This window comes from Anopheles stephensi, chromosome 2 (assembly GCF_013141755.1).
Source record: "Anopheles stephensi strain Indian chromosome 2, UCI_ANSTEP_V1.0, whole genome shotgun sequence".
Taxonomy (NCBI): domain Eukaryota; kingdom Metazoa; phylum Arthropoda; class Insecta; order Diptera; family Culicidae; genus Anopheles; species Anopheles stephensi.
The window spans coordinates 45,305,020-45,326,884 of NC_050202.1; the positions used below are offsets into that span (position 1 = coordinate 45,305,020).

The window sequence follows — 21,865 nt, forward strand, 5'->3', positions numbered from 1 at the left end:
GAAGGGATGAGCACGGGCAATTGAGCGTGAAAGGTGCATGGAAGCAAATTGTGACGCTCCAGTAAGTTCTTAAGCACTTTCCGTGGGAACCATCATCACCTAATGAAGAAGTTAATCGTTAACCACCTTTCTAGTGAAACCGTTCACCAACACCCGACACCACAAGGGTATAATAAAGTGTGACAAAGCGTGAAGCTGGTTGAGCAGATAGTTGCAGTGAGAGCTGATGAAGATGGTGATGGTGACATGCACGCATTATCTGGATCTGTTTTATTCCAGAGAGGCTGCGGTAGATTAATTTTCGATACAACTATCCCATAGCTAAAGGATAAAGGGATTCGAGGGCTATAAATACACCCTTCTACCGGTCCCTGTCTTGTAGACCTTCCTTGTTTGATTAAGAAGGTGTAACATACCTTCACCTTAGCAGCAGCGGGTCTTGATCATTCTTTGACCAGTTGAGTAGAAAACACACCCTTTGATGAGTTTCACCGGCCGACCCACCGACGTGATTGATTCCGGAGTGCGTGTGAAGACACGGTTCGGTTCGGTAAGCAAGTACCGTTTGTTCTTGTTACACTTGGCTACACGTTTGGTGTGGGCCGAGACCAGGAGGTTCCCTCGGGCGTAACGTTTGTCAGCACCTGCCGGCAGACACGGCAGGTAGGCACAACAGCATTACGGAGGCTCTCGAGCACGAGTCTTGTGTCTCGGATGCGTGTACGCACACCCTGGGCCAGATATGCTCTAAAGGCGCACCGTGTGGTGTATCTACAACACCACTCGGCTCGATTCGCACCAGATGAGTCGTTGCTAAACTAATTTGCTAATCGGTCCAACTCCCGCCGTTTGGTGGTGGTGCTGGGAACGCAGTAACGGCGGAGCAATGTCCCCAACGCAAAACCCCATCGTAAGATTCCCCCGGGGGAACGGGCGCTCCACAGCTATTCTAAAGACTAGAGAAAGCGAGAAAGGGAGAAAGAGAGAGAGCGAGATTGCCCTCCCCTGGAGTCCTAGTCGGTCGAGCCGCACCTAAGACGCATCCGGGGTTCGCACATTGGAAACGAGGCCAAGTCGCTGGGTTGGGTTTTATTTATGGAAATGAAAGCCCTCCAACCATCACGCGTAGATAAGAGCGAAATGCTTCGCGGACAGCGCGTGTGTAACGCGAAACTTTAAAACCTTTTCTCGGTGGACATCACCATGGTTTATGTTTCTCAAGGTACACTCACGAAAGCGGTCGAAGGATTGTGGCGGGTACGGAGGGTAAAGGAGTTGGCTGATGACGTGTGGTCATTTGCTTAATTTAATATAACAAGCAAACGGACCACGAGGGCCGCTCCCTACATCTAAGACCGTTAGCATGACAAGAGCGGTTTCGTTAAAAGGCGAGTAACATATTGTGGAAAATTAATTTTCCTTAAGAAGTCCATATGGATGGATCAACACGCTCCTTTACTATAATGAATGGGTTTGTTGTGGACGACGTGGGTATATGTTTCTTTGGCGGTATATGCACAGATACCAGGCTCATATTTGAATATGGTGTCAGAATGTCCACATCACCACAAATCACCAAACATTCGATTGCTGCTCTCTTTGCTTGGCCGGTGAATTATTAACAACACTTTCTTCAACCGGCGACGAATGTCCTGTCCGACTCCAAGGACAATCGCCGACTCGACATCACACAACGCGAACGCGAGAAAGCCACATCAATAATTCACATGATTGCTCACTCTCACGGTTCGTGTGTGTGTGTTCCTGGCTTTTTTTTTTCTACTATGGACTAAATCATCTGACCCCACAGCTGCTCCACGAACGGCGGGCTACAAGGATTAGACTGGTCGATTTGCTTTGGCACTGGTGGTGTGTAGAAACGGCTTGGAAGACAAACATTAGCGTAATGCGCTAATTCCGGTACCAACCGAGAGGGGTGTATCGCCGAGGTGTTGGACGAGGATGTTTCGCTTTCGTTTCCCTCCCCGGATTGCGAGTCAAGTAACCTCAAGCGACACACAGGAATTATGAACGGTGTAAGAGTGTTCCGTTGCTTGCGACCATTAGGAGAAGAGGGTCACGAACAGACAACGGCACATGGGGGTTCTAATAACACCTCACCAAACTCACACACACTCACACACAGTGGAATTACCCGAAGAAAGCATTTTACGGGATGGCCTGCCACCACATTCGGTGGGGTGACCCGGTGTGCTTATCAGTTTCCGGAAATCTGGATGGAAAATTGTTATTAAATTTATCATACACGTATGACGGGGACGAGCGCATGAGCGCGCGCGATCATGTGTCAGGTCCGGAAGCGGTAAAGTAAAGTGCGATTTCCCGTATTTCCTTCCTGCCCCGGCGTGATGCGTTTTGTCCGTGTTGTTGCCTCTTTTTTTGCTCCCGCCCAGGGTATTACTTCTTCTATCCGCACCTCGGAGGCATGCGGAAGGACGTGGCCGTCGTCGTCTTTGGAGCGCTTGGCACGGAATGTGGTCCGCGCGTGTGGAGTCGCATGAATTGATGCCTTGCACGGAATACGGTGCCGCGTAATTGTCTTTACGTGATTTATAAATAAATTAGAGGTACCACAGCCGCGCTGCTACTGGCACCGCAAGCCTTAGATTAGAGAAAGGCTTTCGGTCACTTTGACAATTGGGTGGCGAAAAAAAAAAATGAAACACGAAAAAAGCGAACACTGATGTTGATGTACATTAGCCGATAAGCTTGAAACGCAACTGCTGCATGGTCCAAGGTTCAAGAAATTGTGCCCGAAGCTCTAATGACACAATAGGTCGTGGCAGTGACAGTATAGAATTGATTGGTAGCGATAGCAATGCAAAACAAAAGTTACTTAAACACTGACTTACCTTTAATGTGGATCCTTCTTCCTGCTCCGTACTTCATCATCTAGCATTGTGTGTAGAACGATCCTAGTCAAACACAACACCACCAGTAGAATTTATCTTCTGTTACATCTCGGAAGATATTGCGCTTTCAACTAGAATGCGAAACAAATGTAGAGAAAAAACACTATTTTAGCACGTAATCTTGATAACACTTGATAGATTGGCAATCTTCTTCTGAGTAAGGTTTAAGCAACACTATACTATTTTGGCCAATGCCACGATCGACTGTGGGAGGAATAAGTACCGTTAGTTTCTACGATCTTTCACTCACACAACGATAGAAGGCTGATCACTTGCAAGATATAGTTTTTTGGCGTTGTGCGATAAGAAACACAGGCTGCTTCCTTGCACGAAGCCACTTCGGCGTATTAAGAAAGCGAAAGACGACTGAGAGTGTGTGCGTGTATGGATTCCTACCTCGCAATATCGGTTATCGAGCAAGTGTTGCCAATTTTGTAAAATAGTGGATTAAATTTTCATATTATAATAATAATTTTTTTAAATATGTTTCAACTCAAAAAAATACTTTGGCTGATGTTCATAATAGATTTCTTAAATTCTATTATACATTATTGAAGGTTGTCGTAAAAATATTAATTTTATTCATTAATTTCTGTGCCTTGGTGTCTTGTATGTACCGAGAGATTGGATAAAGCTCTCAGATAGTGGTTTAAATAAAAACTTCTGTTAATCGGTGTTGAGATCAGTTCCTATTCAGATACAGACTCCTGCTTATTCGACAATGCACCCAGTCTTGTCCAAGATATTCATCATTATTTGAGCGCCTTAGAGGCCCGGCTCAAAGCCGGTAGCGAAAAGTGAGTGCCGTGAGTGCAGGGTGATCTTTATTCAGACTTTAACCGGGGGTCCTAAATGTAATGGAAGTTGAGGGTGCCTAAAACGTTCAAAAGGCTGACTGGGGAGTAGTTTATTGCCAGTTAGGGGCTCCTTTCGAGCACGGAGCCCTCTCGGACACTTATTCTTCGGAGTGTTAAACCTGCCACTGGTGTGTATACTTTGGAATTGTGGAGGCCCAGCTGCTGAGACGGCAATTGTGCTATTTTTCACATTAAAGGACCTGCAAACCTGACCTGGAGTCGATTTGGAGTTCGAGTTTTTTTTTATTTATTTATAAGGGACAGTCTGGTATAGCTTCTTCTAAACGACCTCTTAGGCTGGCTTACTAGACTGGATTTCTGGCTTACTAGACTTAATGATACCACGTAGTTGGATAGTCAGTCATCACCCACTACGGGGGAACGGTTCGAATGAGATTTAAACCCCGGTCCTGCCGACTGAAGACCGGCGTCTTTGTCGCCTCTACCACCTGGCCGCCCCTAGATCTTTATAATGATAAAATCACCCAACTATAATGAAGTCTTTGGAAGTCTTTGGAGGTCCTTGTTTGGCGCTGGTCTTCACACGGCAGGACTGGGGATCAATTCCCATCTAGCCCGTTCCCCCATAGCATGAGGAGTGACTATTCAACTATGCGGTATCTAATAAATCTAGTAAGCCAGAAATGACAGGCATGACCCAAGAGGTCGTGAACCCAAGAAAAAAGAAAGATGTAAGCATTACGACCTCGCCTTTTCTAAGGAACAAAACAAAAACTGCAAGACTAATGGAAGGTCAGAATATGTAAACTATTAGAAGATTTAGACTTTCTTCAGAGGCGGGAAGATGATGTGAACCTCGAAATATCAAAGTTGTAATCTATCATCAGGAAAAGACTCACTATTTGCAAAGGTTTTCATCAGGTGTGAATCTTTTATTGAAATGTTGATACAATGTCGTATCTTTAAATGTCTTTCCTATGATTCCCTTTTTCCCTCAACGCCCGATATTGCTAACTTGTCGCACCTATCACATTACGCATCCAGGATACACAAATAATACAATCCCTTGGCCGTTTTGATTTCCAATTCTCGTTTCCCTCCGTCCAATGCAATCAAACTTATGACGGCCATAAAGTTGTGCCACGTTAAACGTCTTATTGGTGGTGAGCTGGCTCACTGCAAGCCCCTCCACAATATTGCGTTTAACAGTGGAATCGAACGAACTGCGTACGAAGGGTAGTTACAGCCTGTACAACAAGGGCTACCGCGCCCAGGATGCGTTCCACGATGATCCGGACGATGATGATGAATGTAATCGAAAACGGACTATTAATTGTGTGATTATTATGCGTCCAGCCAGCGAGTCCAGCGAGCAAACCATAAATATGTAATCGTTACCGGGCTGTGCGAAGGCTTTGCGCGAACCAGGGCAGCCTGCAACTTTTCGGTAGCCCTTGTGGCATGAAATGAAAGCAAAACAACGGCCCAACCGTTGGCCCGGGTGCAATATAGGAGGAGAAATAAAAACACGAGATGAGGTTGCAATTTACCATGGCAATGTAGTCTCAAGTGACCATAAAATGTGGTGGAATTTGAATGTTCTCACCGTGGTTACCGTGTGTGGTGTTTACGATTGAAGCATCGGGTTTTGCAAATCGATTCAGCCAACATCAAACGTGGCCGTGGTAGCTGGCCGTCGTGTTGTGTGTGCGTTTGTGATATGTTACCGAGTGGGAGGCAGCAAAGTATAGAACAGCAAAAAAAAAGAACACAATCTAGAAAACAAACCATATAGGTTACATCGCCATGAGCTGTGTTGCCAACCGTGGCTGACTTCGTTAAGCGTGGTGTTCAGAAGAACACTCTTGGTTGAGACATTTACCCCAAAACAAACAACCGCTCTAATGTGTGGACCTATTTCGAACTCTTAACTTTCGGTAATCTCACCTGGTAGAAGATGGCAGAGATCGAAGGGTGTTTGATGAAGGAACCCTTGCCAAGGTTGTTAATTTTGCCACCAATTAAACCACGTTTCCAAAGGCGGTGCCGGTGGACGACAAATGGGTCGCAATTAATCATCCGATGGTGTCGATAAAGTTGGTTTCATTATCTTCATAAAAATCTTGTAACCAATTGAGAACAGTTTATGTGCCGTGTATGGGAACCCCTACGCGCATCGTTCACACTCAAGTCAATCAAGTGGAATCCAATAAAGGGCACAAGACAACGGATGATCGTAAAAACTGAAACTATCGAACCACTCGAACAAATCAATTACACCCGTCTTGTGACCGTCCTGTGGTTGAGGAGCTATGAATCGATGGGAAGACTCGGACGAGTCAGGATAAGAAGAGGACATCGTACGAAAAGTCTATATTTTTTACTATAAAAAGCATCAAACATCGATTAGACATATCGTCCAGCGTAAATGGGTTAAACTCCCGCACGGAAGGGAACGGCTGGATGGGTTCCGAGCGGACAAAGAAAATTGGTCCATCTTGCACTTGTAATTTGTACGCCCCACCGGGGACTTGGTTCTTATCGCTCGCACATATATTGACACAATCGATCGATTAGGCGACGGCGTGGAAACAACCCATATGTCCACACTCGGGGTGTGGACATGTGCATCGAAAGAAAACCGACGCCGGAAGTGATCTACGTGGCCTGTCACCGGTCCGGACCGGGAGTCGCTCGGGAATGGGGGCCGAGGATTGCGTGGTACACGGACGTTTTATTACCTTCACGGAAACAGGTAACATCACCGTAGGGCCCGGCGTGTGTGCTTTCCTCCTTCTTCGATGATCCATACCGGGCACATACGCGAAGCGACCACTATCAGCGATAAGAAATCAAGCTTAATGTTTTTTCAGTGCCACGTCCCACCATCGCCACGGCCCACCCGGCCCGAGGCAGCGATTACCTTGTGTCAGGAACGAACGCAACGGTAGGACATATCGAGCGGCAGCTGTCATTAGCGGCAGTTTCTTCGTCGTATTTTCCGACCCGAAGCGCGTGCAACGTGTTGCGTTTTTCCTGTACCATAAAAAGATTTTTATCTTATCTCTCCGTGCGGCCATTTCCCATACTTAAGTGATTACACACAGTGCACGCTGAAGTCACCGGTTGGCGTCAGTGTTGCTGGAGCGCTAGCCAGCAAGGGATCGCAAGGTGTATCGGCGTACCACATAGCCTTGAGTGCAGGGACCGAGTGTGTTGTGGTGCCCATCGCTAGACGGCTTTTCGACCCGAGGAATGGAAGGGATGGCGTAAAACCAGGAGGACATGTGTACCAGGGCTATGTCTGCACACGTTTGCACTGGATGGGGTAAATGGGTGAGGGTGAGTTTTGATCGCTACTCCCCATCCCAGGAGAACTGTGAACGTGGCACGTCAGTAGAATATTCGCCTTCGGAACAGTAATACGCAGGTGTGCGTATTTGAAGGCAGTTTGCACTAGGGTGACATATGGATGTGTCAATTTTGGGGCTCGGCGTCGTCGATTATGTATTGTGTAAATAAAACAAGAAATGAACAGATTCAAAATAAAAAGGGTATAAATGTCTGATAAAAATATAACCCTAGAGTTTCATAACTTCTTAAACATTAAAGTAAGAATATTGTTTTAAAATAATTTACAAAATCCAAAAATTTGTTCATATAGTACGGTCTGACCCGATTGCAAATTAAGCAAATTAAAATGATTTTAAATATAATGTAAACTTTTTAATAAAAAACTTGTTTTAAACAAACGAAAAATCAGCATAATTTAGCACAGTAAACCCGCATGCATATTTTGTAATTTTAGCATGATTTGTTGTCGCTCCTTAAGAATTTCTATTTGGTTTTCGTATTGGTTTCTTAGGCATTCTCAATGAATGGATTTTTCTTCCATGATCATCATGTGTGTAACCAGATGTAAGCCAAATCTACAATATCTTTAGAATAGAAGCAAGTAGTTTTTCTTCTCGTGTATCTTTTTCTAATTTTTTATATTAGTTATGCAGTTGTTTTGTTGGTCTAAAATTTTGACGATCTTTCCTCTGTATTTTGTCGTCGTAATTGTTTTACTGAAAATTTATTTTCCATCCTCGTTTTTGTACAATTATTTTGTTTGTCACTTTCATCGATATTTCTATTTCACTACTTTTCAATATTTTTCATACTTTTAATTTTAGTTATTAAATTGGTACAAAACTTAAAAAAAAAAATAAAATTTGAAAAAAAATTGGAAGTGTAAATTTAATATTAAAACTTAGTAATTATTTTTCTTTATTTGCTTTACATTTATTGAACAACCGGAGTGAACCGGACCGAATACCACCGTCTCCCTGTAGTTCACCGTCTGCCTGTAAAACTACAACATGCCCTAGCCAAGAAAACTAGCCAGAAATGGTAGGCTTGTCCTTAGAGGTCGATACGCCAAAAAGAAAAAGCTAACATTGCTCTTTTTTAATTTATTCTCCCCTATGTGATAGGGATTTATGTACTATTGTTATTGTTATTATTCGTAACATCAATATAAACAATTAATAATCATGAATCAAGAATTATTTAGAAAATAGAAAATGAAGGAGGTAAATAAAGATTAAAAATGCACATATAACGAAATTTCGTAGAGTTAGATTTCGTCATTTAAATTTGCTCTTAAAAGAGTAATTCCTCTGCTTTTTTAGTTTTTCAATTCTACACAAAGACCTTTTGGATGGAGTTAAGCAGAGTGATCGAGTACATCGTCGTTTACTGCCATCAAGATCCTAACACAACCTTTACGGTTAACAGCTCTGATACTAATAGTCTTTGGAACGAAAGTAAAATTGAGGTCATTGTACAGCTTATACGGGTCCAGCGGCCTAGAAGATAGCGGCGCTGGTTCTCATTGGACAGGACCACGAATCAAATCCCATTCAGACCGCATGCAGGACTTGACTATCCAGGCTAGGGGTAAGATCAAATCAAGGCAAATCAGAAATGGCTGGCCAAGACCTTTTGAGGTTGTAGTGCCAAAGAAGAAGTAGTTTTATTCGCAGGCTCTGATAAGATTCGTTGACTACCGTCAACAGAGGCGATAGTCTACACAAGGCACGGCAGGGCATCAAATCCCATTCGGACCGCATCTTCGTACGTAGGAACGACTATTCAGCTACGGTTAAATAAAGTCACGGAAAGCCAAAAATGGCAATAGAGTCAAAGTGGTTAGATCTACTACGAACGTTGAAGTCAAATAATTGACATACGATGGTATGTTATGGATAAGAACAGATCCACTAAAACTGCAGATAAACCGTTGATCGTAAGAAAAAGGTTTGATTTGAACATCGATATTCATACGCGTAACTGGCTCGCCTTTCAAATCGTTTTGCGAACCGAGTTAGAAACAACAAAAACATTCTTACTAGAATCTGCTGTAATCAACAGACAATAAAACCATGCCTGCATTGCATGGGAATATCCCATTCAATAGAAGGACGCGCATTTGCACTCCCATTCATGCTGCCGAGGGACGTGCCGGCTACTAAACCAAAACGCTCTACACGACTGCAAGGGGAAATATTTCTCCTGCTGAGAATATAAAAGTGCTTTGCTTCTTATTCCCCTTCCACGCTGGCTAAATCTCCAATGAGGGGTAACCAGTTTACCATGGCAAGGACGAGGAGAATCGCTCCCGTGTTCGAAAAGTGCTGCAAAACCCGAATGAATGGTTTTAGAGAAGGGAAGTTCCTGCGGTTCGAAAGGAAGCTCGTGTCCTTTCGAGTGGAGGGGATACTATTGGAAATGAACTCGCCGGGAAGTGCGGGAAATCCATCGCGGCTTGTCACCAACATCAACGGCATCTGTTGAGCGGTAGCGGTAGGGTATGCTGTCAGTTTCTTCGCCCCGTGCCGGTGTCCGTGGTCCGTAAGCTTTTTGTCGCTCACGTCGACTCTAACCCTTGTGGTGGTAGGCAACGAGCGGCTACCTACAAGGCTGCAGCGGATCACTAAGAACGTTTTGTGGCCGATACGTAGGAGCGTCTGTTGTCGACTGATTTTTCCCGTAGACAAATTCTCGGCCAGGGTTCGGTATGTAATCGAGGAGTATGCTGCATCGCGACGCGAGCACAGGCGACGATGAGGCGCTTGCGTGCGGTTTGAGTTTCGGTGGAGTTGGTCTTCTACTTGCAATCGGACTCTTCGGACACACGTCCTTGCACAATGCTTGGGCGCTCCTCCTTTGTGCGAGGGAGTGGGATTAATTATGTTCTATAGAAATGAAAACCAACGGCCCTGGCTACCGTGCTGAACCAGCCAGGTCCTGGGCAGAACTAGCCGTGTACGGCTAGGTGTACAAGGGGTTCGCACGACAGAAAATCGGAACGACCGGGAAATCTACCGGACGCATTTTCAGCGACTCATCAACGGGATGATAAATTTTGATCCGCACGTTTTTGGAGTACACACCGGGTAGCTGCACCGTGCGATGCGTTTGATGCATTTCACGTTCGCGTGTGCATTTTTTCTCCGTGGGTTTTTTTTCGCGTGTGCATTGGCTCAGGGTGGATGCATCACACGTTGGAATAAAAAAAGGGAGCGGACCTCGGACCTAGGTAGATTGAGGCCTATGGAAGGGAAGTTAAAATGAAAGGATACACAAACACGCACACTCACACACACACACAATCGCTGTCGACTTTCCACCGGATGCACTTTCCCACAAATGAACGCGACTGATGCGGGGTATTTGCTGTGTTTCGAAATGCATGTTGGCAAATTTCTATCCTTTCGCAAAATTGCATTGCCAGCAGGTTCGACGGTGACGCAGCAATGGAGGTCCATCGCCATCATTCGGAAGGGCCCCACTGCCACAACTGGCCACTCCACTCCACGCCACCGGGACGGATCATCTGAGCGCGAGGGTCCATTTTGTGTTCCCGATTCCAAGGAACGCTATTCACAGTCAGCAAAACAGGCCCCCCCCACAGTGTGTGTGCGTGTTGTGTGCGTTTTATGTGTGCGAAGGGATAGGTAAGTCCAAAAAAGTTGTGCGATTAGAGCGGTGGACGCAAAGGGAGGAGGAATGGGGTGGGGACGCTTCCTCGCAGCGCAATAGTTAGAATGCATCACTTGTCTCCCTCCGGGGATCCTTCCTGATCGTCCGACTTTTCTCTCGGCTGGCAGACCCCGGTCGGTTTCGGCATGTCCCCGGGACACAACATGCACCGTGGGGAGGTTTTCTTTTTTTTTCTCTCGTTTTCGGTTGCTGCTTTGTTTTGCGCCACGGAATCTGCTGCTTCGGTGGTGATGCCTTTGGCGTTGCATCAAACTGCAGCAGCAATGCATCTCGGGCATCGGGCAATGTGTTGTGCGCTGATGCTCGCGGGGCAACTGACAGCGCGAGCTTTGATAAATGGATGAATGCAATTTATGGAGCGACGGATTCGCCGATGCCGCTGTGCCTTCGCGTCCTCGTGTGTGTGTGTGTGATGGGTGACGTTCGTTGATGTTTTCGAGAATGACATCGATTTGGGACGGGCGGTTTGGAGGAGGTTTTTGTGGACTTGGGCCTGAGGTGTATGTGTGGCGAATGTGCACAATCCCAGGAGGACGGTCCGGATGTAGGCCTAAACAGTACGGACAGCAGGTGATTTATTGAAATGTTCACCAGGAAGGACCGCACGGCGTATTGGACCGCGATGGATTCGGGCCAAATTTTGGCGCTTCCGATACGTAATAACACCGTGCGCCGCGGTGTATCTGACGGTTGTTTTCTTTTCCACCTTAGTTTGCCAGATTTATTTTCCAAATTTAAGGAAGTTCCTGAGGTGCCTCATGGAACGGAAGAGTTCTTGTAGCATATGCTTGTCAAATTTTGTTCTAATATAAAATCCTACGAAATAAAAATGGCTTTCCAGCACAGCACGGCATGAGGAAAATCGATTCTCGAGGCTCTCCTATACCCTTTCTGTGCGTATCCTTTGATGTGAGAGCCCTTCCAACAGAAGGGTAGATTTTCCCCGAAATGACACGCCGAAACCCGTTCAAGCCCATTTCCTTTTGGCACGCTACACAATTTGGCCATCATACAATCGCCTCATTTATCTTAACACCGCAACCAAAACCTTTCGTTACTACTTCTTGAGGCCTTGGTCGGTAGCTCATTACAGCATAAACCCCGGTGCCACCATCTCCCACCGAAGCATGACCGAAACAGCGGGTTTTGGCGGCCATTTTGGAAGATCCTTCTTCGGACACCCTCTTCATCACGATGTCCCTCCTACTCGGAGCCGACCACCACCACCACCCCCACCAACGTGACACGTGCGTCCCGCTTTGCTAAAGGGCTTCGAACTCCCAATTTTCGAGAGTGAGCCTACCCGTACACGCATTTGCATTCTTTAGCATCTCGCAAGGGGGCTTGCAGCATCACCAGCAAAAGGACACGTTCCCTTAATTTGAATAAAAATTGAGAAAACTAACAATAATTTCTCCATAAATAAATCCATGCCCACGGTTTTCTTCCATTTTGCCGTACCGGATCGCCGGCGAAAACCGGTTGACCGGAAGCCGAACGAGAGCCGAGAGGGTGGATAGGGTTGGGTCTTGGGTTTTGCGAGCCGTGATCCTGGTCAGGGAAAGGAGCACAAAAAAAAGGGTACAGAAAATGGTAATTTCGGATCCGGGGACTTGATTTTCTTCAAAAGGATGGAGTTGTGTTGTAGAAAGCTAGGCGTAGAAATCCTCCCGGTTACGGTTATTGACTTGGAGCGGAGGAGTTGTTGGTGGATGGTGTTGCGAGGAGGTGTTCGTAAACGGCAGGTCATCAGGGTTGCCTTCTCGCCTAGAAAGTGGGTTCATTTGAAGCAGCCGAACATGCAGAACCCTCTCAGCAATCGAATGGCCCAGCGCGTTAAGCGCGTGAGATATCCTTAGTTGGAAGAATTATTAATTTCAATCACACTCAACTAACGGCCCTAAACAATTCCGTTCGTAGCTCACAGTACGAGTGGCTGGCGAGTGGTTTGGGCAATTTATTTGTTGAAATCTGCGGGTATGATTTTTCACACCCACTCGAGAAAGCTGGAAGGATGTTTCTTCTTATCGGGAAGCAACCTCCAGCACTTCAACGCTTCACAGTGGGTGGGTTGGAAAATAATTACAACGTCCGTTTGCTCCAACTGCTGGGTGAGTCACTGTTTCCCGGGCCACCACTACCAGAACCAGTTGTGCCGAGCTTCTTCTACACCTCTCGTACAGTGAGACGGCTTATACATATTCATTAGCTCTAATTCTTCCAAGATAGATTGCTCGTTCGGAACGATCGCTCCGACTGAGACAGCGAACGGTAGTCGAATTGAAAGCAATAAATTAAAAAATGGACAAAGAAAACTTGTCCCCAGCGTACTATGTGTGTGTTTATCCGTGTCCAGAACGAGGAGTTACTTGTATCCCTCCATTCGTCAAACAGTCACAGAATGTAGTGATGCTGTGACCAATTATTTGGTCCTTTATAAATTATTTCCTTCCCCTGTGCTCCTTGCGTGGAAACTAATTTTAATTTCGTATGTGGGTCCTTCTATTGCTGGGAAGGAAACGAATAAAAGTCTCCAACGTTAGTAGGATGAACCTGAGGGCGAGTCAGCTAGCCAGCCGAGATGGGATTGTGTTGCGAAAATGTCGGGCGTTTTAGGAGACTTTGATCCAACGGTGGTTTCGGTTATTGCTACTTATCGTGGGGCACCCATGGGTAGATGGTGCCTGTAATAGGTGGATACTATTCATTACGCTTGATTAAAATTAGTCTCGCTCCAGTGAAATTGAAATTTCAAACCACTCCTTTTCTTGGTACGCGTCCGTTGTTTGCGACGGCCGAAAAGGTACCGACGTCGAAAGACCTATTTTTACCCCGTACCCTGTAGCTGAGCCCTGTAGCTGATCAACCGACTTACGCTCATTATGATGGATGGATGGATGAAAAATCGATCGATGGATACCACCGTATTACGAAGCGAGCCAATCGTTAGCGAGCGATTTAGATCCTTTCGGTTGTGTCGCTGCATGTGGCGACCACGGTGATGATGACGACGACGACGACGACAACGAGACGAGATTGTCTAGAGTCAAAAACAGCGTTTTATTACATTAAATCAGTGGCCAGCGGGATAACACCGGGAACGGGAAGACGATGGTGCCGCTCGGAGGAGGCTGGTTAATAAAAGTTGCCCGAAAAACCCGAAACCCAGCGGCAAAAAGGGTCATAATTTGACGAAAGGTTTTAATTATGTGCTCCATCGTAGCACAGCCTTCCGTAACCGGAACATGGGACAGACACACACAAACACACAGACGATTCGGTGGCCGCAGCCCCAGTTGGCTACAGCATAATTTTATTTGTAGAAAATTTGATGGCATAGATGGATAGATTGATGTTCTTGGGCAGAGATGTGATATGCGTTGATGCGCAAACAGGAGCGATGGTTTGATAAATGCTATGTCCCTTGCGTTGAAATTTAAGTTGTACTATGAAATCAACCAAAAAACGTACGGTTTGCGAAATTCATACAAAGTTCTTACAAACATATCTAGCTGAAGCAACTTGGTGGCAGCATCTCCAAGAACCAAATAACTGATATTTGCTAATTTTATTTGTTTATATTTGTAGCTGCAAGCCATGGCTATATTCTCTATCTTGGAAAAAGAGCATGCTAATTTTCATATTAAATGTCTATTCGTCTCGCGAACAAATAAGAGAGCAAGAAACCATCCGGTCTTGATACTTCACGCGCTTAAAAAAAGGATCGTCAGTACCCGATGAGATCAGCGCCTCGTATTAGTTATAACATTGTAGCCATCTCTCCGGGTAGCTGGATTGATGTTATATGAACTGCATTGTTCATTTACAATAATATCTAATAGGAGGACGTGTGGATGGCGTGAATTCGTAAATGTGAACTTGGTCAAGAGTATCGGTCGATCTCGGTTGATGCTAAGGACTATATCTGGCGGTGTGTAACAGCAAGGCGCGTGGAGAAAGAAAACGAAGTTTAAGTAACCTGACGGTAAACAGGGTTATAACAATATGATGGTTGGGGCATTTGCTGATAATGCGGGAATCATACTTCACCAGGAGGCATAGAGGAGCACAGCTGGCTGGTTGACAGGAGTCGAACATATCGCCGATCTTTCATAGGTTGGAATACAATCAAATACCTAGTTTCTTGGAGAAGAATTGGCGATCTGACCATGCGTAATGGACGTGCCCAAAAAGAAATAGTCTTGGTCAGAGCCTCTATTCATTGGGACGTAGAAGATAGAGGGAAGAGTCTTCCTTGGCACTACAACCTGGAAAGGTCTCGGCCAGCCATTTCTGGCTTTCTGTGACTTGGTTTTACCCATAGCAAGGTAGTCAAAATGGCGTACAGAGAGGCGATCTTCTGCATGGGATTTGAAGCCTGCCGTGTGGAGGTCGGTGTCGTTGTCGTCTCGTCCACCGGACCGTGCCAAGGGGAGTTGTTAACAAGTAGCCCTAATACGTCTAATGAATATAATTTTGGAATTTTTAATATACAGTTTTCTTCACCTAGAATTAATTTTGAAATAGATATTTCTAGGAAGATAAGTGTTAAATTTTGCACGGATTCTGGATATTTCTTCCTCCATAAGTTATTCAAACACAATAGGTCTTTGCCCTAGCATTACTGGTTTCCAATTCATTTTTAATCGTAGCTGAATAGTTATTTCTGAATATGAGGAAATGATCTGGGATTGTTGTCGTGTGAAGACCGGCGCCATATCTTGGCAACTTGGTCGTTACTGGGTACATAGCATATAATTCTTGGGTTGATGTACGGTAGAATACTTTTAACTAAAACGTTGATTGAAAGCGACGAAAAGCTTAGAACTTTATGTCAAAAAGATCGAAGTAATTTTAACCTGCTGTTTGAAGTTATTGGCCCAGCTACCAGTTTTTTAATATCAATTTTCTATGTCCGTAAAACATCTATATTCAACGCTCTCACGTATTGCTGTTTGTGGACCCCTGATTACCATACAGTGTACACCGGATAATCTGCATAGTATAGAAAAAATCTGCGAATCGCTATTAAAGCAAAGAACATAAATTAGGTAATTGATGTTGAAATTCTATAGTTCAAATGTACTTAAGGTACTTGTTTTTATTGAATATGAAAGAACGATTTCAGACAATTTTCTTCTTGAAATGCTTTTGAGTAATTGCAGTTCTCAGTAAGCAATCAATAATGATTGGATGTAACATATCTGAAAGCTCTTTTCCCCATACGAGAGCATTATAGTATAATACTTTTTTGTATAAAAGTTGGTAGTATGTCAATCTCAAAACTGATAGAAATCACTGTATCTGAAATAATCGTATCTTGAATAACATTTATTTATTTTCTACTATCTCCTTTGTTTTTGAGCTATTGATGCATTGAGCAAATAAATGACGTTTGAGTAATTAAACATAAAAGCCATCCCGCGCCGGCAGCTCTCTTGACAAACACGGACGTTAAGCTGATGCTAACGCGTCAAACAGCCACGATACATTCTGTCCTCAATGTGGCACCGACCGATTGGACGCTCGTTTATCTGTCAGCTCTAGCGAAGAATTGCTAGGAACATAGCTACATTATTGTCTACTTAGCGGGTTTGCCTACGGCTACGCCATCCTAAAAAATCGCCATCGTCTATCGAACCTCCTAGGACCTCAGGACACAACAAAACAAACCTCTCCCTGTGTCTGTGGGCTGCGTGTGTGTGGTTGCAGTCGCGCACACAAAAACGGCCTATTTGGCGGGAGTGCATCGGCAATGCAAATGCAATTGAATTGCAAAATAGTGCGGTGCGATTACGTTTGTGCTTCACGCGAACAAACCATTCATCGTCGCGTTCTGCAGAAGGCGAAATCCGTAAAAGTGCGCGTCTGCGAACGATGCCGCTGCACTTTAGCGCCGAACGACGGATTGTTCCGTTTGGGGAGTTTTTTTTTTATTCGTTTTTGGGGGATTCCTTGTCCCGAGCACGGCTAGCGAGCGTTTGCGTTTTCCGCGACCATCAACCATCGACCTCGGCTGCATCGGCTTTTTCGCTAGACGGGCGGAAAATCGCGACATCGCCAACGATAAACCGCGGCCGGTGGCAGCCCAAATTAACTTCACGTGTCCTTTTTCGGAAAGCAATTTCCGAAACGGTCGCATCGTTTGAACGATAGCGAACAATTACAGCAAATTATTTCACGTCTCGTTCCGGTTCTTTCGCAACTAAATGCACGTTCAATGGCATTTTAGGCTTGTATTTCTATTTTTATTGCAACGCAGCCTGTGCGCAGGCTGGCAGGGTCTGGAGCTTTAGTTGCAAAAAGGTGACAAAGGGCAGAAAGGGAAGGTGTAGCAACGCGTTTGGACAACGTTTTCAGATGCATTTCCGGCACATTCAAGTGCAAATCAAAGAATTCTATTACTGGCTGCAGTTGTGCAGATGCGACGAAAAGGAAGCAAAACGCCTAAAAAATATGACAAGTTTTAAAATCGTTTCCCCGTAAGCCGTGTGAACGTGGCAGCTGGGTCCAGTTTTGAGGTGAAACGCTTCCTTTAAAAACCGGTCCATCCACAAGGTCCTGTTTGATAACCCTTTTTCTTGTTTTGTATAATCTTGTCAGCATCATCCCTGTTCCGTTGCTTCTCACAGTGACCTTAAGAAAAGTGTCAAAACCTGTTGGACACGCTTGGTTTTGCGTCACTTTTGTTGTGGAAGAAATTGGTTCCTTGGGCAAGAGTTTCTCACGGTACAACTTTTCCAGAGCGCTGTATGGAAACGTTTGGTCTAATCTGCCGCTTCGCTATGATCGTTAACGGTCAATTCGCGTATCTTGAAATAATGTTCACGATGCGCTCACCGATCAGCCAACCATTCGAACGTAGACTAATTATCTGGAATTAAAGTACGCGCTCGCGCGCCTTCAAACTACCGCCGAGAACCTAATTTGCTTAATAGACTCAGGCATTACGCGAGCTCAAGGCAACGAAGCAAATAAAAAGTCACCGGCAACCGTGTCCCTTTTGGCACACAAACAATGGGGACGCGTGCCGGCCGGTCGAGAGGGACACTCAATTAAATATGGCCTCGAATATCTCTTCCACACATGGGACCCTTTTTTCGGTGCGTGTGTTCGGTGTGCCTTTCTAACCGGGACCGGGACAGGAATCGTTCTAGGGCGGGATGGGTACTGTAGGACTATCAAATTTTATGTAAATAGCCACCAGGATTCTCTGCTTTCCTAGCGCTCACCCCTTTTTTCTTACCCAGAACCCGAGAAAATAACTGTCCCGGGCTGAAGAAGACTATGCTAGGCGATGAGTAAACACACTTGTCTCGTTTTGACCATTCGGGGTCGATTTTCTTCACCCTGACCCGGGGGGCGGGTAGTTCCCTGGGATATGGTGAGGGGATAATTTATTCTTCATCCTGACCTCGGGACGACGGCGTGTGTAATCAAGAAGATGTGCCGTCAGGTTGCGGACAGGAATGGGTCTGGAATTGGAACTGGAACTGTGACGACGGAAAGGGCCTTTTTGTGCTGAGGTGTTCGAAAAAGGGCAAGTTTCAGCTTTCGCTCGACGAACAAACAATAGGCGCACTTGAATTATTTCGAACGTTGGACGTTTAAATATAAGTTTTTCAAGTTTTAATCCTTTTAACGACTTTGTCTACACATGTCCAACTTTTCCATTAGTTAGTCTTTATTTTAGAATTTCCTCATAAAACCCGCAAAGATCTCACCGGCCCAAAACATCTCGAAATTAAAACCCCGAGAAACCATGTTTGCATCGGGCGTGGCGTTTGCGAAAATGACAGGCTATTAACCGTAGAAAGTACCGCAGCGCCTACCACCAGTGTGCCCGGACGAATCGCAAAAAGGGACGACGACGATGTGCGAACCCTTAACCCTTTAAATCCCACCGGTACGAGCCATCTTCATTCTGGACCAATGAGGTGTGTGTGTGTGTGTGTGCGGCACACGCATTAAAAACCGTAAAAACTATTCCCATTCGTACTTTGCGTCCCATAACAGTCCATTAGGCTCATAACATCTTTGTTCTGGGCTTGAAGAGCGCCGGATTCTCGGAGGGTCCTGCTTGTTGTTGTTTTTTTTTTTGTTGTTGCCTTTGCTGCCTCCTCTTCTTGTGCGCAACCATCACCATCATCGTCAGCACCATCAATAAAAGGGTCACACAGGGGAACGTGGCCGCTGTCCCAAAATCACCGGAAACACGTAACCCATCTCAGGTCAAAAGCCGTGCTCCGCCGAGAGAAGACTTTGCTGCGGGAAGGAACAAACACCCAGGACCCCGCGCGTGTCTCCCGACTGTCCCGAGTGCGGGATTTTCGGACGAGATGGACGAGCACGCGTGTACCAAAACTTCCACAAACCACTGGGACGCGTCCTTAAGTGAACCAACCGGGGAATAACCCTTTCGGGACGAAGAACCTAAGCAGCAGAGAGAGAGAGTTTATGTCGCTGCCGTTGCGAGAAAGGGGTAGCGAGTCGTGTGTGTGTGGGTCTTCTTTTTTCTGTGCGCACTCACATGCAGCAAGGATAAAACTTCTGTCCGAAAGCAAGTCCCCGGGATGATCCGTTCCGGACAGCTCATCTTGTTCTTGGGTCGTAAAGCCCACGCGTTCAGTGAATCCCAGGTACTTCTCGGGTCTCCCCTGGTTTTTGGGGGGTTGAAAGTATTTTATTACAATAATTTATTTACGGATTATTATGGCCGGTCGAAAGCCCACGCGTACACCCTGGGAACACTCTGGGAGAACTGAAATGCTGAAATGGCGCCACAAAAGATCGTACGCTGTTTGCCCCGTGTTGCCGTTAAGATTCGGTGCCTTTTTGAGAGGAGAAATGTCCTGTGGGTCGACGTCAGTCGTGCATTATGGTTGTGGCATTAGAGTTTAGGGCACTGTGTGTTTCTAAGCCGTGTGAGTTGGGGTTTTGCTTTTTTATATTCCACCGCCGGTCTGGTGGAGTAGTTTTCCCAGGAGCGAAGCCAAAATCGTACCGCGTTCGCGTTACGGCTAGATCGGCTGAATCGACTGGGCTGGACGGGCGTGTGTCGTACCGAATGCGTCAGAGAATGCGTTGCACATTCGCATTCGGCACTGCACACGGTGAGCCGGCCGAGCAAATCGTGGGGTAATGGAATGTTAAATGCATGAAATATGCATTGTTTTAATATGGGAATTTTATTAACGGGCGTCCGGATTTAAGGCCGTTTCCCTTTCGGTTGAATGCTTCCGTCAGGGGGATTAACGTTTGCCTTTGTCGTCTACAAGTGGTGCTGTCTCGTTTGTTTTTCACAAAATCTCATACCTTCCTGCCCTTTATCTCCTCCACATCCCCGCATCGCTCGCATGGAGTGGTTTGCTATTTGGGTGAGGTAATTTTAATGCTTTAATGTTTAAGCTTACTCGGTAGAGATGAGTATAACTGCGAAGATGTGAATCAAGTAAATTTTTGAATCCAACTTATGGAAAAGTGTTTGAAGAAGTGTCGAAAAAACTATGGCAAGTTTTACGACTGTCTTGTACATTTTTACTAAATTAAATGCTTACTGGCGGTTTAATAACATGTGTAGGTCGTTCTGATCAGAAGATCAAATATCAGATATGAATCAGATGTTAATATTTTAATCTGGTATATGTTCACGCCACGCCAAGAAACTTTTGGCTATAATGACTTGAGGATTTGGTGTTATCTCAATGTTTTTTTGACCCAGTTTGTTGAAGTTCTTCGTGAAAATATTGTAGAATACAAGAAACAATAAGAGTGCATCGCATTTGATTGAATACAAGCTAGTGTTGGGAAGAAATCTGTGCTGATCCTCTACGGAGTCTGTATTTTCTCACATCTTGATGAGATCCCAAATTGACTCTACAAATGGTACTTTTTCATTCCCTTTGTTTTCAGACCTTTGTCCCCAAGGAGTAGATATTCGTAGACATAATTGGGACCAGTTGGGTACTGCCGGATTGGTTACCGACTAAAACCTCCTCAATCCTTTTTCCAAACATTCTAGATCCAAACATCTAGATTACCCAATAAGGTATGATATTGAAAATGAGTGGTAAAGACAACGTCGCTCTGTAACAGTTAAGTGAGGGTTGTCGGGCTTCGTTGCTGCACGATCACTGTAGGTATAGAGCTCTTCCAGATTTGTGGCAATTTGCGGGGTAGCATTTTCCTCCAAAGAGGCAGATAGAGATCAGCATGATGATCTCTGCTTTAGTGCACTAGCTGCTTCTGTTGGAGCACATCATGTCGAGAATGTTCGGTCACTGTCATCTCATTTACCGTCCGGATGCGTGTGCAACGTCTCGTGATGTTGAAGGGAAGGGAAGGCAAGGGAAGTCAAATATTAAGTGCTCAGGTCTTTATCTATCTCGCCCTCTCTCTCTCTCTCTCTCTCTGGACACTTGGAAAAACTTTAAAAAGTGCTATAAAAAGGCCTGTTCTGACCAAAGAGATTTATTTTTGGAAAAAATACAGTTACTGGAAAAACTACAAACTATTTTTTTAAGAATGTGTAATATATCTTATTTACTTCAGAATTGTACACAACAAATAAAAATACATTTTTAAAATTAAATTTATTAAATTTTGAATATTTTTCAATTCAATATTTCTATTGCTAGTAGATCCAAAATCAAAAGGAAAGTATTGAAACAATTTTTATTATTTATTTATTAATCCAGTATTACGGCATGACGCCGTATTGTCAACACCGCATGTGTTGACGAAAGTATTGAAACAAGTTAATTAAAAATTGTTTTCATTGAATATTTTAATACGAAACCTGTCAGAGCGATTAAAGAAGAAACCCCATACTACAGATTTCAAAACACTTCCATCACGGACTACAACAATCACGATGAGGGTTAGATTCCGTTCCGAATGGAAGTTTTATTCAAACCGAGCAGACTATTCTTTCAACCGATGACGATGATGACGTCCATGTTGCCGCCGATGGGACGAAGACGACCGTTTTCTGACAAAGCTTCGGAAAGCTAGGAACTATATGCGGCCATTACCACCGCAGCACGCCGCATAGTCCCTTTAGCA

The 21,865-nt window shown here is 45.0% G+C and overlaps 1 protein-coding gene across 5 annotated transcripts in view; it reads right to left on the bottom strand.

Annotated features, from left to right (window-relative positions):
- Nucleotides 1–3,090, bottom strand: part of LOC118506883 (homeobox protein prospero-like) — a 102,308-nt gene extending 99,218 nt beyond the window's left edge. For 3 of the 5 annotated variants that reach the window (XM_036044648.1, XM_036044647.1, XM_036044646.1), the window contains exon 1: nucleotides 2,874–3,089. The gene's annotated coding sequence lies outside the window, so the exon portion shown is untranslated. Of the gene's footprint in view, nucleotides 1–2,873 lie in introns of all 5 variants that reach the window. The other 2 variants (XM_036044649.1, XM_036044645.1) reach the window with 2 other exon arrangements.
- Between the last annotated feature and the right edge of the window lie 18,775 nt (nucleotides 3,091–21,865).